Source organism: Ambystoma mexicanum, chromosome 3q (assembly GCF_040938575.1).
Source record: "Ambystoma mexicanum isolate Mex_15411 chromosome 3q, UKY_AmexF1_1, whole genome shotgun sequence".
In the NCBI taxonomy this organism is placed as follows: domain Eukaryota; kingdom Metazoa; phylum Chordata; class Amphibia; order Caudata; family Ambystomatidae; genus Ambystoma; species Ambystoma mexicanum.
Genome location: NC_090926.1, coordinates 784,299,418 through 784,313,072, shown reverse-complemented (window position 1 = coordinate 784,313,072; position 13,655 = coordinate 784,299,418). Strand labels below are relative to the sequence as shown.

Genomic DNA, 13,655 nt, shown 5'->3' with positions numbered 1-13,655 from the left:
TGCCTGTATGATGTGTATGTTCTACTTTCCTTACGCACCCACTGCCGCACGACACGCATGCAGCACTGCTTTGCAGCCCATGCCCAAACCTCTCTACAAGCACTGCACGCATTCACATACATGCGCACGACCTAGTGCGCAACTCCGCTCCGCTGGCCGTCTCCCACTCGGTCCCTAACATACCGATGTGGACATCCCCTGTATATTCGGCAATACTGTTAAGAACAAAAATAAATGTAAACACCGGGGTTCATTCGGTAACAGCTACACCTGAATAGAATTTTCAACTGTCCAAAGAATTATGTAAAATGCCGACCACGAAGGGACTCGAACCCTCAATCTTCTGATTCGAAGTCAGACGCCTTATCCATTAGGCCACGCGGTCTCATAGGGAGATTGCAGCCAATTTTTGTGATTACCTCAAAGTCATTTCTGTAGGTTATAGCTCAGTGTTTTAACACTTCCTGATCTACTCGCCTGCAACCAGTGTTCCACCTTAACTCCCACAACCCAAGACTGATTTTAGGTGAAAAACTGCATTACAGACACCATAATTAAATACTAATTTACTGTTACACACACTCAATACACATAAAACACTAGTCTGTGTTTATATATTTAAGTTCTCTTGGCGCTATTACTGAGGAAAATTATGGGGCTGCACTGACTAGAGAGAGCCTTGAAGGCCACCCCCTTAGCCCCACGTGCCTTAGTGGAGACTGTGTAGTTGCAGAGGGTTCTTCTTTATGTTACTTGTTGTTGCATGTCAATCGCGGCCATGCGTATTACCGTGAGCCCCCTCCCGCTACAGACTCACACAGAGATCCCTGTGTGCAGTTCGGGCTCCGTGGTCACTCGGACGCGGCCAGGAACACCCAGTTTATTTAGTGCAACATCATTCCACCGCATGCTGGACCCTTAAAGGGGCAGCACCACACTCCTCTTTTTTCATGAGGACAACAACAAACAATATAACATTAGTTTCGGTAATACACAATACTGCAAACCAAAACCCACAACAGATCCCTTTAATGACAACCACCGGGACCCCAGTACTAACTGCAGCCTCCCGGAAGGTGACTCCTGAATGAAGACTCCAGTACATAGTCACTAAGGTGATCAGGGTTCCCTCGCCCTGTCCTCAGGGGGTACCTCCTGCCAGCCTCCCGGATAGGGACTCCCTCGGTGGTACACTCTCTGGCTGGAGAGCCGGGGGAAGGGGGTCACACCCCCACCCTCATCTGGAACCTCCATCATGTCCCAGATTTGGGTCACCTCCGCCCAAGGCTCCCCCAGTCTTTTAAAGAAGCTGGCATTATGAGTGATGGACACTGTGCCATCAGAGGCTGACACCATGGACCCCTTCACAGCCACCATGTCCATTGGCTCCGGCTCATATTACAGCTTCCCGTGTGGGCGTCGGTCCTTTATAAGCACCTCATCCCTGGGAACAAACTGCTGAGGCCTGAGGCCCCTCCGTAGGTTCTCCTGTTCCATCCTTAGCCTCCAGTCCCGTTCCACTTGTTGATCATCGATCACAGCCAGCTCCTTCTCCCCCATCTCGGGCAACAGCTCTCTCGGGCACCCGTAGATGTGTGCGGGGTGGCCCTGTACACTCGCAGAAACTGGTATAACGCCCTCTGCAAACACTGGCCTTGCCCCTATACAATGCGGAACACCTTATTGAGAGTCATCATTCTCTCAGCCTCACCGTTCGCCCTGGGCCATAGCGGGTATGACCTTCTTGTGGTGGATTTGTTAGTCCCACATTAGCCTGGTAAAGCTCTCACCTTGGAAGGGTGCTCCGTTGTCTGAGCACAGTATCCTGGGGAGCCCATGAGCAGCCAAGATCACCACCACATTTTCAAAAGCCACAGACTCAACGAACTCTACCTCAGGGTACCTGGACCACTGTCCACCATGACCAGGAAATGCGTGCCTCGGGTTGTGGACCCAAAGTCCGCATGAACCACCTCCCACAGTTTTGTGTCGCGAGGCATGGTTTCAATGACAGGCTCCCTTTGGGCTGGTGACGCCGCCTGACACAATACACATGACGCGACAAACTCTTCCACCCGCCTCTCCAACTCTGGAAACCAGACCTTCTGGCGCAGTCAGGCTTTTGTTTTGACCGCACCTTGATATCCCTCGTGGGCCAACTCAATGACCTGTTGTATTTTCACCTGCGGGACCACGTTCCGGTCACCCCTGAGCATAAGACCAGCTTCAGAGAAAGTCAGCTCATCGCTCAATTTCCACAGTTGTTTGAGGGTGACTTTGGCCTCCTACGTCCGCAGTGCAAGAGTGTCCAGCACAGTCTTCCATGACCCTTGCTGAATCGCTGACTTCAGGATGAGGAAGCATTCATCCCGGGCCGCCACACAATTGTGATAAACTTTGGGCAAAATTAGCTACTTGGGGTATTCCCCATGGTTTATTAAAGATGATTATTTTATTGCCTTACATCAGTGAAGGTAAGATTGGCTCAAAGCATAGAGCTTTCAGACTCAATACCTTCTTTTAGGGCCCTTCAAGCAAGGGTGCATACTTGTCCTTTCTTTGTTCAATTTATAGGCTGATTCATCACTTGCCCCTAGATCGAAAGACATCTTTGTCCAATTGATGGACAGGACACCTGTCGTGGATGGGGTGTGCAGATTTAAAACTTACAAGCAAAAAGTACATGTTCTCCTAACAGGTTCTGTGGACAGACATGACAACACTCATCAATTGTTCAAAATCAATGATCCTCTATGTCACTGCTCCGATTCACTTACCGCTTGATGTGCTTTGCACCCTGACGTAAACTACAGTGAGAATGGGCATGTGTGGCTGGCTGATAAACCCCGGAGCCGATGTGTGGGGAGGCGAGAGTTGGTATGCTGTTGCATACTGGGACGTACTCTGATCTCTGCCCACCTGTTGCCTCGCCCTGGCGTGGTGCAGTTTGTTGCGGTGCAAATGTTCCAGTAAACGTGCATTCTAGGGTCGAGGACCAGTCCTTCTACAACCACATTGATGTTTTGCCAATTTCAGGCAACCATCTCATGTGTGAAGGTGCTGAAATCCAGGGAAAGGGGTGGGGTGTCCAAGTGTCATGTAGCCAGTAATTTCCGGAGGGCCCAAACAGGTAACTATGCAGAATTTGGTGCAGAATGGTGAAACAGTGTGGAATTGTATAAGGAGAAACGCTTCGTCATCAAACAAACCACACATTTTCACTTTTATAAATACTTATGGACCTCACAGCTAGGGGTCTTCAACATCAGCTACACCTATTATACTCTTACACTGCGCAAAATGGCCTAATAAACTGCAAAAACGAAGATACGTCTTTCTTTCTGGCAAAAAAGAATCACACAAAACAAACGTTGCTGGTAACTAGCTAGGCAAATAGAAAGTGTCTTGCTTTAATTACTAGAGGGTCATTATACATCACAAATTGACATGGAGGCCCCAAATGGATAAATCTTGCATCCAGATAACAAATAAGGGCAATTAAAAACTTTTCTGCAGATTACAGTGGTTATTCGCTTGAACCACCAATTACCATTTACAATTGTAATCCTCATTTATATAGTGTCCTTTGCCAATTTGTATGGCTGCAATGAGCTTTGTGGCTGGCACGCCTCAGGGACTGAAGTCCATGTATGGTTCTACGAGTTAAGTTTAAGATGTGTGTGTGCATTCTGCCAGGTTACGACTTGGGAGGGTTGGCGGGGCCCCCGAGGTCAGGCACGTGGGTGGGTGCTGTTGGTGTATTAGGATACAGCGCTAGTGCAGGAGATCCGATGTGTGCCAAGCTAGACCAAATTCTTTTTGTAGGTTATCGCTGTATACTAGTGGCAGAGGTGTTCAGGTACGTCAGGGGTTTCAGTGTGGACGGTTATGCGAGCTGCTATACTGAATTTGCATAGCCATAGCTGTATTCTAGAGTGCATGGATGTGGAGCCATGCTTGCAGCATGTGTCCACAGATGTGGTTCACATTATACATACCTGGCATGGGGAAGTACCGCCCAGACTAGAGCCAGCAGCAACTACAAACACCCAGACCTGAGACACCTAGCAAGTAGGAAAAACGTCCAAACCAGGGATACAGCAGCCAGTACAATTACCTAGATTTGAGACACCCGGCAAGTGAGAGAAATGCCTGCAGTTTGAGGCAGAGAAGCAATTAGAACACTTATATTTGATATACCTAGCAAGTGGGAGAAACGCACAGATCAGGGACACAGCAGCAATAGCAGTAGTAGGACAATGCCCAGGGTTGGGACAAAGGAGTGGTGGGCAAATCCCTCGGTAGAGGACACAGTGATGGTGGGGAAACACCTTGAATTGGAACATCTAGATATGATATACCAGGATAGAGGGCGGAACACCTAAAATGGGGACACAACAGTAAATGCAACAAAATTAAGTGATTGGTGCACAATAGTGATAGGACTACAACATACTAGCTGAATAACCTTGGTGTGCGAAGTTATGCAGCTGAGAAGAGTGGTAGGGCTTTTGGAATACCGTTATTACTGTATTCCCCACCAGGACAACACTTAACTTGTTAGTTGTTGATGGCTGGCCGGCTTCCCAGGCGAACATTGGCAGTCTCGAGTTGCTTCTATAGGAGCTGCCCTTTGCCATGGGACCCTTAGCCGGGGGCTGCATGGACAGAGGCTACCACAAATGTATGTCCTATAAGGGCCTGCCGGCCAATGGGATGTCGGGGGGAAGAAGGGAGGGAAATGGAGGGATCAGGAAGCGGGGACCAGGATGCAGGTCTAGGTGCACTAGTGCACACAATTTAACTTTAAAAGGGCTGCATGGCTAAGGCCACGAGGGACTGACTTACTCCAGGCACCAGCAGAAAGGAAAGAGCTGGTGCAAGCCCATAACCCACGGGTGGCCAATATGACACCGTTGCTCTTGTATGGTATTGAAATATAGGGCACAGAATATGCAAGAGAACTAAAGTGACTTGAAGTCTTTATTTTGAGGGGACTTTAACATGCTCAAGCGTCTCCAAGTAGCATACCTGCTAAGCAAATCTGCTTATTTCCATTGAATCATTGAAATTGGTGTGTCACCTTACCCGTTATTGGAAGCTATGCATTGCAGCCCACAATATGCTCTTGAATTTAGTTAAGGAAGACTTCTTATAGTGATCATGCATGTATGTGTGATTTGGATAGAAATTACTGTTGCATACAACAAAATAAAAAAAGGAACAATGCCCAGCATCTTATTCACAGCAATGGAGGAAATGCAACTGGGCGCACTGTACCGCCACCTCCTCACCAAACCAAATAAATAATAAATATGGCAGAAGCTAACTGGATGATGTGGATACCACTTTTCAAGATAGTCTGATCAGAAGGAGCCATGATGGCAAGCTAGGAACTTGGTACACTAACAGCAGGTTTGACTGAGGCTAAAGATGCTTGGGCTTCATACCTTGGGAAAGTGGGCCAGGACCAGTTTCCAGTGTATAAAACCACTATTCTATTTTCTTTTCACTCCTTCCTGACACTATTTTCCCCAGAATAATGACCAACCTGACTGGCATTTTTCCAAACCTCAGTGTGCAAATAAAAGTTTTAAAAGTTATACTATTCGCAGGCGTCACAGCTCTTGTTCAAAAACCCTTTCAAAGAAATGGCAACATTTGTGGACAAGGTTTTTCAACAAATGTTGTCCATCCATTTCCACAATTTATAAATGCCCAAAAGGCAATGGAGGAAACACTAGATACTGAGATGGCCAAATTAAGGACTACCCGGCACTTACCAGGGGTACTGCTGGCCTTACCTGGGGAGTAGCAACGAGACAACCTGCTATTATGAGGGGAAGGCCTAGACCCCAAGAGGTCCGATATTGCAGCAATGGTGAGGAGAGAGGGCAGAGATGGAAATTGGTGCTTTTGTGGACAATTATGTATCTCGGTATGTCCAGCAGTTCAAAGTTTCAGGATAGAACTGTTCGGGACACCCATTTTCTGGCAGCAACACCTTCATTCCAGAACACCGGGGAAGAGGGACCGCATGAACAGAGGCACACAGAGATCTTGCTAGTAAAGGTGCAATAGACGCACCTCAGGGACTTTTTCCTAGTAAAGGAGAAGGTTATCACAGAATAATCAGCCTGAAATAACAGCCGAGTGGTCCATTAGTATTTGAAGATGGAAAGGGCTTAGATCTGAAGAACACATCTTAGAATACCCGTTTACAAATGTTAGGATTGGATTTCTATACTCTGGCCTGGTGGATAGATGTCTGGGAGGACAACCTAATTTAGTGACCGGGACAACTCTGGGAGCTGTAGCCAAACCAGTTCAAGGCCAAGTCTAAAGAGGGTTGAGCCTGGTAAGGCGTCCTCAAGTAGCACACAGTGAAAAGTCAAAGAACAGTAAACAGACAACTTCATAAAAATACTTATTTTGATTATTTGATTCTAGAACTGCCAGCGCCAGAGATGGCAGCTTGAAGGCTGTGCTCCTGTACCCTGCTACATCTCTCATTATAATGGCTGATCCCAGCCCAGCTGAAACATCTCAACCTGTGAAGAGACAGAAAGGGGAGGATGATAATGAAAGAAGGGATGACAAACTCCTTGACCTCCTGACAAAGGTGACAGTGGATATAGCTGAAATCGACAACCAAGCTGATTAAAGCAGTGAAAAGGTATATGGACCTTACAACAAAGATGGTAGCTATAGAAGGCTATCTCAACGCAGTGTATGACAAAGCTTTAAGGCTGCATGACCAGATAAAGAACCTCTAAATTCAAAATGAGAAATTGAGAACTTCTCCAGAAGGAACAACAAAAGAGTAGCTGGGTTTCGTGAAAATGTAGAGCAGGGCAACCCCATGGCATTCCTGGAAAAAGCGTTTGTTTCTATGCTAAACTTGGATCCCAAGACACCTCTGGAAATGGAAAGAGCTCACGGATCCTTACGGTAGAAACCAGCGCTGGGTCAGCGACCAAGACATTTTATTCTGACATTTTTGAGATTTCCAACCAAGGAAATGATTCTTAAAAAGTCACGTGAAATAGGTGATTTATCATGGGGTGGACACAGGATTATAGTTGGAGATTTAAGTAGAGATGTGCTAGAGAAAATGAAAGCTTTCAATATGGCAAAAGAGAAGGCAAAGTGTAAAAAGCTACAGTACTACTTTGTGTACCCTGTAACACTTCGTGTGGTGATAGAGGGCCGGATTCACTCATTTACAGACAACAGGAGTGCCGAGGCATTCCTGTCTGACTTGGACATCATGCCAATGGAGGTTATTCCCAGCTCCCAAAAGAGCCTACCACCAAAGAAAAAAAAGATAATTTCATATTTGGATCAGCATTTGTTGCATTCGTTATTCTCATTTTGTTTTGTTTAATGCGTGCGTTTCGTTTATTTTAATATATATACACACTACAGTATGCTAGATAGTCATTAGAATCAACTTTTTTGCTGTATTAACTTAATTCGGACGATGCACAAAGAAATGGCCATTTGAGTAAAGCACCCATATATTTAATGCATGGAACTACGCCAGCACGTAATGTAATTCTATGACAAGACTGGAGGTGAGCATTATGCTTCATCTTCATTTATTTACTACTCTTCAGCAGTTCACCAAAACTGAAATATAAACTTTGAAAAATGTTCAACAGAACTTTTCCTTTTTCAAACTACAAAATCCATGAGTCTCTGTAGTCCATACCCTCTCAGCCAGTCACAACCCACTTCCTGTGCATGAACTCCTCCTCTTCTTTTACTGCTCTTCAAGCAGATAAGTACCATTTCTTCCCTCTCCATATGTCAGTGTGGGAATTGGCTGAGATTGAGTGGAAGAGTATATTATTGAAAGTGACATCAATTATGTAATATAATACACAGTGAACGTGTGGAGGCAGAAGATTGCCTGAAGTGATTTTAGCCTTAAGTTTAGTTACATATGCGCGCACGCGTATACGGTCGCCATGTAGGAAGAGATAAGTCGGATTAGGCATTTGTGCACGAATTACAGGTAAGTCATTGAAGTTTGCCCGCGAGGTTGATGGCCCCATCTCGCAATTTCAGCACTTCAGGGGTTTGGCCAGCCTCGCGGGCTACAGCAGCATCGGAGCGCGAGGAGTACCACTAGAGAGGCCAGGCCCCCACCCTCGGGTAGGTGGAGCTGGCTCTCGCGAGTGGCTTTACGCGTCTCCCATAAGCGGTGCAGACTCACGGCAGCAGCCCCCACCCTCGGGTAGGTGGGCGGCTGCTCGCGAGGTGCAGAGCACATCGCTCCAGCACGTCAGCCCCCACGCACGGGTGGGATGAGTCTCAGCACAACCCCACGCATTCAGAGCAAACGTCGCTATTAAGCGACGCACATAGCAAACAAACACACCGCACCGAATGCTCGCACAAGCGAATCTAAAGAAATAAGAATATTTATAGAAATAGCGATCCTAACGATCGCGCGCACACGTGCCAGCAGCATTTTACAGCTGAGGAGACAGCAGCCCACGAGATCATGAGCAGCAAGGCACAGGGGCTTCAGATCACCCCACTCTGCTAGTGAGCAGAAGACTGGCGCAATTGAAGCGAGGACCCTCACATTAGCCTGAAGGCAGTGATACATACAAGTTGGTGCAGCCACAAAAAAAAAAAAAATGAATATTCATAAATCATCACCAGGGAGCAGTGGGCGTGCTAAGACACCTGATTCAGGTATTTGGGCGCACAGCAGAAAGATGTCGGAGTTTGAGTGGAACGAGGAGGAACAGCCTCAGGATCTCGCGGCCAGCTTCAAACAAGTGCTGGGAAGCTCCCTTATTGATGCAGTGGCAGAAGGGGTCAGACCCTTACAGGAGAGACTGGAGACATTGGAAGCTATGCTCTCACAGCCCAGTAGTAGCACCAAGGACTTTAAGTGCATGCCCACAGAACCCTTGAAAGAAGGGAGTAAGATAGCCCTCAAGAGGAAAGCCTCCGACGACCCCCGGGGCTCTTTGGACGGGGCAGCAGAAAAGGCCCCAGAGGTAGCCGACGCTTTCGCGAAGCTGAAAGAGGCTTACCTTCAGCGTCCGGCAGTGCCAGACCTCATGACCCCCTCTCCAGGGGATGACAACACAGGCTCGGAAGATGAGCAGGTAGAAGATCAGGCCTTGCAGGGAGAAGAAGGCGGCACAGAAGACGACTGGTGCCTGGAGTAAGTCAGTCCCAGTGGGGGTAAAAGAGCGCGAAAGGAGAAACACCTCCTAGAAGCTCACAAGGATATGTTTGATCCAGACAGCATCCGGAATCCGAGATCCACTGAGTGGCAACCATCCCCCCGAGTAGCACAATTTATGACTAAGACTGCGCAAAGCACTAGATAAGGAGGTGAGACAGCACCTACGAGCGGAGTGCCCGCGACCGGATCTCCCGGCAAAGGTAGCGGAGACCCCCAGGCTCGATCCAAAGATGCTGACCTTCGTGTCAAAGACAAGCAAGGATCCCCACAAGGGTATTGATAGGTCCTGGAGAAGCTGCCAGGAGAAGGTGTTGGACTTGGCAGGGCCCTCGCCAAGATTATGGACCTCGCAGAGAGGGCAAAAGATACCGGGGAAGAAGTAGACCCTGAAGCTCTCGCCGGCTGGGCTCAGAGAGCAGTCTGCCTCCTTGGAAATGCGAATTGTGCCATCTCTTCAGAAAGGAGAAGGGGCCTACTACTGAAAATAGACCCACAACTTAGCGATCTAGCATTGGATGAAGCAGGAGTAGGAGCCCAGGGACTTCTGTTCGGAGAGACCTTTGGGAAGGAGATGGGCTGGTTCGTCGGAACATACACTTTGCTGGAAAAGGCACAGGCATCTATCTGTAAAATATTTCCAAGCAGAGTTTTTGGCGGGACCGGCCACTTCAGGGGTCACACAGCCGGTCGCAGTCAAGGAGGAAGAAGACCCCAGAGCACAATATTGGGAGAATAAGAGCCAGGACACATTCTTCCCATCCCGAGGGAGATTCCCGAGAGGCCCGCAGGCCCAGAAGAATAGGACGAGATCAAGGATTTACACCAGGTGAGAGCGATTCAGTTTCCCCCCCGTAGGTGGGAGGACGCGCATGTCAGAGAATTGGCACGTGCTTTCAAGCGATTCCTGGATATTGCAATCCGTCAGAGGTTGCAGCTAGATTTCATAGAAGCCCCAGTCCAGCTAAGGAGACCCCAGAGTCAGAGATTAGCGCAAGCAGAACAGGCATGCCTAGACAGCGAGATAACGCAGTTAGTCCACAAAAAGGCCATAGAGAGATGCAAAGTAACCCCGAGGTTTGGGAGCAACATGTTCCTGGTGCACAGGAAGGAGAAGGTACGCCTGGTTATAAATCTCAAAGAGCTGAATGAATGGATCATATATATCGGCACTTCAAGATGGAGGGCATCCACCAGCTCAGAGACTCCCTGAGAGAGGGAGACTGGTTGACGCATCTGGATTTGAAAGACGCATACCTTACGGTCCCAGTACTCAAGGAGTACAGGCCATTCCTGGCTTTTCGCTGGCAAAGACAATTCTGGCAATTCAAGACAATGCCATTCGTGCTTGCATCAGCACCCTGGGCATTCACGAAACTGATGAAGCCAGTAGCAGCAGCGATCAGGGAGAAGGGTGTCAGGCTGATCATATACCTGGATGATCTCTTACTCCTAGCAGAAGATAGGGAGGTACTAGTGTACCAGACGAGATGGGTGCAGGACCTTCTGGGATCGCTGGGATTCCTAGTGAATACAGAGATGTCAGATACCACGCCAGCGCAGAGATTAGATTTCCTAGGGTTTGTCCTAGATACCAGGAAGGCGACATTAGAGCTTCCAGCTCGGAAAATAAAGGCTATCAAGAGAGATCAGAACATGCTTAGAGAAGCAGCAAGTATCACTCAGAGCCTTGGCAAGAATAGTGGGGTTATTAGCGGCATCTATTCAAGCCATATTTCCAGGTCCCCTGCACTACCGAGTACTGCAGAGGTTGAAGATAAAGCACCTTCAACAGGGACTAAAGTACCACCAGCAGGTGCCTCTAGATCAAGTTTGTATTACGGAACTAGAGTGGTGGTTAAAGAATATGGATGCTTGGAATTGGCGAGCCATATTCAGAGACAGACCGGATCTGATAATAGAATTAGACGCCAGCCGGAAGGGCTGGGGAGCCAGATATGGAACTCTACAAACAGGAGGCAAGTGTAGCGAAGAGGAGCTTTGCCATCACATAAACTGCCTGGAGCTCCTAGCAGGATCATTCGCGATCAAGGCATTCACAAGAGGAAGAGTAAAATCTTGTGTCCTGCTGAAAATGGACAACATCTCAGCAGTGCGATACATCAACCACCTAGTTGGGACGAGGTCCAAGATGCTAGCGGAACTAGCGAAGGAGTTTTGGCACTTCTGTCTTCAGTCGGAGACGTCAGTGACAGCGGAGTACTTACCAGATATACTGAACGTAGTGGCAGATTGGAACTCGTGGTATCTGACAGACTCCAGCGACTGGAAACTAGATCCGGCAGTGTTTCAGAGGCTGAACACGAGATGGGGACCCCAATACACATGGACCTCTTTGCCTCCCAGCTCAACGATCAGACAAGCCTTTACTTCAGCTGGAGGCTGGATCCGGGAGTGCAAGGAACCAATGCTTTCCTGCAAGTGTGGACGCGAGGTCCTTACTACGCATTTCCTCCCTTCGTGATGTTGAGCAGAGTTCTAGCGAAATGTCGGAGGGAGAAGGCGGAGCTGGTCCCAGTAGTGCCTTTGTGGAAGTCACAAGTGTGGTTTCCAATGTTAATGGAACTAGTATCAGACATACCCAGAGTCCTTCCAGAAGGAGAGCGACTGCTCACGGACCCAGCTGGGTCATCTCATCCTCAGAGTGAGAGGGACACTCCCGCTAGCCGCGTGCAGGATATCAGGAAACGTTGGGCACTGCCAGGAATTTCAGCGCAGGCTGCAGAGCTTATAGCTGAATTCTGGGCTCCATCCACTAGGAGGAGCTACGACGCAGCTTGGGCAAAATGGACAAGCTGGTGCAAGGAGAGAGGTGTTCATCCCGTTTCAGCACCTGTAGTGGAGGTATTGAATTTCCCAGCAAACTCGTTACAGAACGGAAGAGCTTTCCGTACGATAGGAGTTTACAGATCGGCAATTTCAGCGGAACATCTGCCAATAGAGGGCGTCCCAGCAGGAGAACATCCTGCAGTAGTGAGGCTCATCAGAGGTGCGAGATTCAGAGTTCCACCAGAGCCCAAGTATAGTACTACGTGGGACATGTCAGCAGTATTACGTTTGCTATCAGATTGGCCAACAGATAAGTACCTTTCCCTTAAGCAACTATCAGGTAAGCTAGCTATGCTGTTATGCTTAATTTCCTGCAAACGAGTATCAGATGTCAGAGCCATGGAGATTAACAGATGGGCCTTCGGACCAGAAGGAGTGACCTTTTCGATAGTCAGGAGAACCAAGACGGGGACTACTACGGTCCATTATCCCTATTTCCCCGAGTTATACGAAATGGTGCGTGGCACGATACATTAAAGAGTACGAAAATAGAACAGTGGAGAATAGGGCAGTGAGTACCACAAAGCTACTAACAGCGCGCAGGAAGCCTTTTCACGCAGTTACCTCAGCTACCATCGCGAGATGGGTCAAAGAGATTATGCAAGCAGCAGGTGTGAATGTGAGCATGTATTGAGCTCATTCAGTGAGAGGAGCAATGGCATCGAGAGCTGAGAGAGCATGGGTACCATTGAGTGATATCATGCTGGCAGCAGATTGGTCGAGTGATCAGACATTTAAAGTTTTATATTTCAAACCAACAGAAAGTCTAGCGGGAATGGTGTTGGGGAAGCTTTGAACAAGCATAATGCTCGCCTCCAGTCTTGTCATAGAATGAAGATTACCCCTGCTATCTGCGCAGGGAGTATTAATTCTATTAAAGACCAGGAGGCGAGCATTGAATTCCCACCCGAGTATTGTACTGTCTAAAATTGCATTGTATTATGTTAGTAAGTACACTACATAGACACCACCCTAGAATCTCATATTATATTGTCTCATAGGGGAAGAGCAGAAGAATAGTTGTAGACAGAGCAGTAGCAGAGTGCTTCAGGAGACCGGAGGTACACCGGCAGTTGAGTTACCAAGTTCAAGGAAGACTTTGCACCGTTAGCGAGGATCAGTTATGGAAGATGAGAAACTTTCAGAGCGAGTAAAAGCAGAGGAGGAGTTCATGCACAGGAAGTGGGTTGTGACTGGCTGACAGGGCATGGACTACAGAGACTCATGGATTTTGTAGTTTGAAAAAGGAAAAGTTATGCTGAACATTTTTCAAAGTTTATATTTGAGTTTTGTTGAACTGCTGAAGAGTAGTAAATAAATGAAGATGAAGCATAATGTTCGCCTCCTAGTCTTTAATAGAATTAATACTCCCTGCGCAGATAGCAGGGGTAATCTTCATTACGGCAGCGGCTTGTCCGTATGTGTGGATATGACAGGAAGATGCTGGAAGCCTCACTGATAGTTGAGAGTGGTTCCTGTAACGCGAGAAGGGGCGCAGAGATCGCAGAAGAAGAATCTCGATGATCAGGAAGGATTAGAGGCTTGCAGAGGGAATGTGAGTGTTAACATCAGCACGCTTCTGGATAAAGTCACA

At 47.9% G+C, this 13,655-nt stretch overlaps 1 non-coding gene across 1 annotated transcript; it reads right to left on the bottom strand.

Moving 5' to 3' along the window:
• Positions 1-312: 312 nt before the first annotated feature.
• On the bottom strand, positions 313-385 carry TRNAR-UCG (transfer RNA arginine (anticodon UCG)). Its single transcript has one exon. It is a non-coding gene; the product is annotated as a tRNA-Arg (tRNA).
• Between the last annotated feature and the right edge of the window lie 13,270 nt (positions 386-13,655).